This window comes from Falco rusticolus, chromosome 8, assembly GCF_015220075.1.
Source record: "Falco rusticolus isolate bFalRus1 chromosome 8, bFalRus1.pri, whole genome shotgun sequence".
Lineage (NCBI taxonomy): Eukaryota > Metazoa > Chordata > Aves > Falconiformes > Falconidae > Falco > Falco rusticolus.
In genome coordinates, this window is record NC_051194.1 from 5,812,483 (window position 1) to 5,817,918 (window position 5,436).

Here is a 5,436-nt window from a genome sequence, read left to right on the forward strand (position 1 = left end):
CCCGGCTCTTATAGCGCGGCCGGCCCGGCCCCTGCCTCCCCGCTCATTGGCCGGGGAGCGGGCGGTGGGGCCGCTCCGCCCGGGGCCCCGAGCGGGAGCTCCGCGGGGGCAGCGCCCCGGGGGCGGGGGGCCGCGGCGGTTCACGCCCTGCCCGTGCCCGGCGCGACCCCTGGAGGGGCAGCCGAGGGCTGTGGCGGGGTCTCCCGGGCGGGGGGCGAAGCAGTGCGTCCTGTCAGCGCAGCGTGGCCGGGGCTGAGGCGGGGCGGCAGGGCAGCCCCTCTCCCAGCTTGGCGGGGGATGGCGTCCCGCCGTTTCCAGCCCTTTCGGCCACAGGCGTTCGGAAGGGCGCGCTCAGCAGCCAGCTTCACCTGCTGAGGCGGGACACCGAGCACCTGCGCGTGTGCTGGGCTGGACGGGGCCAGAGGCGAGGGCATGGGGCGCCTGAGGGAGAGCCTTGCCCCCGGTAGCAGGCTGAGCTCTCGGTCGGGCTGTGTGGTCTGTTCCCTTTACGTGGCAAGAAAGAAGCTGCAGATCGGCTGCAGGGGCCTCCTCCAGCCTGCTGCTGGGCTGGGGTCTCCTGGGGCAGAGGCCGGCGGGGTGCGGAGGGCCGCGGGGCTGGCAGCGGGCCGGCAGGCAGCAGGCCCGGCCCGTGGTGGCATCTCCTGAGGGAACTTGCGATCTCTTCCCTCAGGGAGCCTCGTCCAAGCGCAGGGAATGGTGCCTCTTCCAGCGAGTGCCTCGCAGCGTGCTTGGACGGCAAGCATCCACACAAGTAGCTCAAGCTAGTATTTGAACAAACATTTTTTAAAAATACATAATTTCATGATGATTCAGCCTGCTTATAGTTTCTCCTTCCTTATTAGAAAGTACTAAAATATTCATAGAGATGATCCTAGTTATCTCATACATAGAGCTATTGAAACTCCAGTACAAGGCACCTTATATAAGCTAGAACTGAAGGGCTCATTACCTCTTGCATTCCTTTTTGTAGGTCGTTTTTTACCAAAAGTAGTGGTTTCTTCAAACTTCTCACATTTTCTGTTGATGGAGGGGTTGAATGAAAGACAAAGTGTGGAACCTCTAAATTTCAACTGCAAAAAACTTTTTTTGGGGTAAATTTTAGTGCTACTTTAAGAAAGAGAGATTATGTGTCAATTTGAAGGCAAAACCCTAGTTTAGAATACTTTCAAGTCATAAAATTAAAGAAAACAGTGTTAGAAATTCTGCTTTAAATCAGTTTATAAGAAGGAATAAATCAAGCGTTGTTTTTTTTACTGCCTGTGTGAAACAGCTTTGCACACCATGCTCCCTAAAAACCAGTTTCATTATTCTGCTCCCTGTCCCCTAGATTAAAACCAAACAGGCCCGTGATTGGTCGCTGTTGCAGTCCCAGCTCTGTCACTGACCTGCTGTGCGACGTCAAGCAAGTCATTTTGACACTCCATTCCAGTTTGTCTTGTCTGTTTAGGTTACTTTGTTCCTCCTCTGAAGCAATGTCTGATCTTGTTTCCCCCTGTCCAGCCCAAGCAAAGGGGGAGGTGTGTGTTAAGTAGCATTGCTATCTATACTAAATTATACACAATAAACTTTTTTTTTGCTCCCTATGCAACATGCATTTTAACTAATGAGTGGTGCAGACAGTAGGAAAGAAACACTTTTTTTTAACATCTAATACAAATTGCCAAAGATCATGAGTCAGAGCCCAAAATTTCACTCATGCAAGACATTTCATGTTTCCATGTGACATTCCCAGGGAGAAAACTAAACAAAAATGAGACTCAGCTGAAGTATGAACTGCATTAATTAGTAGTTAACATGTCAGTGATAACTTATCAGTCAACGTTTCCCAGACTCATCTGTCTGATGCCATTTGGCTTTTTCGTGGCAAGTGTATTAGAGAATACACTGGTGGGTTTGTTTGGCTTGAAGGGACAGAATTACAGCACTCGGATGAGATGATCAAACTGTTCCCATCTCACCTTGAGACTTGGTAAAATACATAAAAGTGTGACCAACCATATGCAACACAATAAGGATATAGGAATTCTGCTGTACTCTGTAAAAGTGCTCTTCTGAGGAAACCATTATAAGAAAAACCCAAAACCAAACACCAAAACAGAGAGCAGTTTTGTCAAAGAGTTTGTAAAGTAATGGTTCCCATTTTCATGCTTTAAGAGACAGGCATCTGAGAAGCAACAAGGAGGTCCACTGATGCAACTTCCCACGCAAGTCTGAACACAAGTCAAAAGAACAGTCTAAGGATCAGGAATTTTTGCCCAGCTGCATCTCTCTCTTCTTCTGTCTTCACACAAGCGATCAAAAATAGAAGTAGGAAATAGCAGGGTACAGTATGGAGACTACTGTATCACTGCTTTAGCATCAGGTAACAAGGAAGATGCCTGGGGCACCAGTAGGCAAAGGCAAGGAGCAGTGAAAATCATTCAGGATGTGGTTAGAAGGAAGAGGGGTTTATGCTTAGGCTCTCTCTGAGCCTAGTGCAGATAATAGTTCTTACAGCATTTATGATTTGCCCTGAAAAGCAGCCAGCAGCATTTTAAGGACAGATATTTCAAACTAAATTTGCATATTCAAGAGATTCAGATACATATCTAAATAGCTTCTTTTGTTCCATTCCAGACACCAAAGGGGACTGGATTTCCTACTGGGGAGTACCAGTAAATTCAGCTGTCCCAGGGAGTAACCAAAACACTCTCATTAGTAAACAGGGGCAAGAAAAAAGTAGTCGTGGATGTGAACTGCAAAAAGGGAGAACTGTGATAAATATCAGGAAAAAAATAGTAAGAGCAGTTACGCAACAAAACAGGCTGCAAAGCTGGTTTATGGCCCTTTCACCGGTGACACTGCTGGGGGTAGTCCCTGTCCAGTGAGGCAGCACTGACGTGAGTGATCGGTGGGAAGGATGATGGGCGACCAAATGGGAGTCTCAACTCCAGCACTTCTACGATTATGGCTGGGTTATAAAACTCCTTTTAAATTACCCTTTTTGGACTGCTGGTTGGGCGACTACTACATTTTCTGAGAACTAATAGCCTGTTGCTAGATTCACATTAGAATACGCAGCACAAGTTCTTGTATTAACAATGACAATTGGTATTTTTAGTTTTTAAAAAATATAAATATACATATATATATATGAAAGAGAGAAATAACAAACTAGAGAAAAGGAACACTGGTAAGGATTCCCTTGAAGAGTTTTTCTTCCTTCAAGATGTGAAAGTTGAGGCACCAAAGGCAGCCATTGTACATTACACATCATCCTCCTCGCCAACTAGACTCCTGCATTTCAGCAATTTTTATGTATTACTCCAAATGAAAATATTTAAAGTATTGAGCAAAGCTGAGCACTGCCATTACCATCACTTTAATTTTAACAAATGGGGGCAGGGGGATTCTCTACCAAGGCTCTCGAGAATATTTGGGCTGCCAGCTTGATCTGGGTTTGTCTCTTACATCTTCCCAGTCTGATAACAGTGACTGTTGTTAACCAGGAGTCACTCCAGTGAAGCGAAGTTTCACTGATAGAAAAAACAAGTGTAAGGGGCTGACCTTGCTGGCGTTTGAAGGAGTCAGGCTGTGCATGGCATAGTGCTTGTGCGCTTCAGGACAGGACACAACTATGTAAGAAAGGCCGGCTGCTCTCTGCATCCATCTCGGCTCCTCTGTGAGTTTTGAAGAGAATCGGAAGTGCCTTTGAAGCGAAGACAGCAACACCTTTTTTCTGCTAAGAAGTTCAAAGGAGAGGAAAACATGTTTGTTACATTGATGGTTTTCTCAGTTGGAGGTGTCAACTAGCTGTTCACCTAGGATCTGTCTAGGACCAAGGGGTTGCTGTTTTCAGTTTAGAAGTACATAATAGTAATTAACAGCTTTTCATTTGAGAACAGGGGGAGAGTTAATCATCATTTATTACTGCCAGGCAGCTGTCTTTGAAATGCTAGAAATTATGTGTGTTGGGAGTTAACATATATGGTGAATCAACAGCATATCTATGATTGAGAATCAAGTAGCCATGATTTAATTCAATGATGGCTTTTCAGCAGAATTGTCATGATGAGCATGTGTAATGTAAAACCAACCCAGCTAATCAACTAGAATTGAAATACTTTAAAAACACAAAGGCACATTCAGTAATAATTAATCTAAAGCATTATGTTTGAAACAGCACTAAGTGGTTTCCTGACTTTTTGATGTAAATTCCTCATAACAGGAGCTGCAAATAAGTTAATGGGGAGTGTCAGGGAGAAAAAGAAATGTTTGGAAAAGTCTGTAGATTTTTCAAGCAAGCTAGCTTTTGGTGCCGGATTAATTTTCTCAGCCTTTTGTGTGGTCCTTCAGGTGAGATTGGAGGGAGCAAAGCTATTTCCTTACAATAGCTGGGTGAAACATGTCTATGTAAGAAGTCAAAAAGCTTAAATTCCAAAGATTTAAAAAAAAAAAAACAACAACCAGTAAAAGAAATCAATTCTTTCCAGTATACACCAAATTATAGCTTTGCTGGAAGCGTTTGAAGAAGCGGCTGCTTGTAGAATGGAAAAGGTACCGCAACTACTCCATATGGCTCATACAGCTACATCACACCACAGGACTTGCCACAGCATCACCTAATTCTTCTCCACTAACAGAAAGCCTTACCCTCCTTCCCTGGTTCCCATAGAGCCCTCCTGGCAGCAACCACCCTCCAAGTGCAATAATTCGGCACTTCCCAAGCTGCACTGGCTCACTCAACACCACAGAACAGGGTGAAGTGCAACATCCCCACTGCTCTGGTTAATTTTATTTGTAAGCATATGAACCTGGCTTGCTATTTTGTAAGAATAATTTCATTCCATTCTTCTCTTGATTTGTTTTCACAGCTTTAATACTCCAAAGGTTTAAACTGGCCTGTGAAAGGAACACCTTTGAAGCTAGAAAATAGTTTTGCTGCTGGCTGCCCTCCAGTTTGCCCTTTAGACAGTTCTCTGGCAAGAAGCTCCTGATTTTGCAAACCAACACCTGCTGTGTTGCAGAACACATACCTGTACTCTCCACAAAGCAAAGCAAGGGGATGCTAAATAACAGTCCAATTTTTTCCACCGTCTCTAACTCCTCAATGTTGCTTCTGCCACCACTACCCAGCAAGAAGCTGCTACAGCAGCAGCTGGAAAGAGCTGGAGGGAAGCAAGATGCTGGGATTACGAGTTGTTTCATAAAGCTTCAGTAATCATCAGTTCTAGACTGAAAGAAAACTAATCGAAATTTCTAAAAGCAGACCATATAAGATGATGTGTCTGGCTTTATCTCACACATTCAAATCTGCTGTCCCTATCACTTCCTTTACCATCAAGATAGGCATCAAAAGATTACACACTGGGAACTTAAACACTACCCCTCTTCCCCTTTTTCTACCATTTGTGATTAAAATTAGTAAATGGGGGG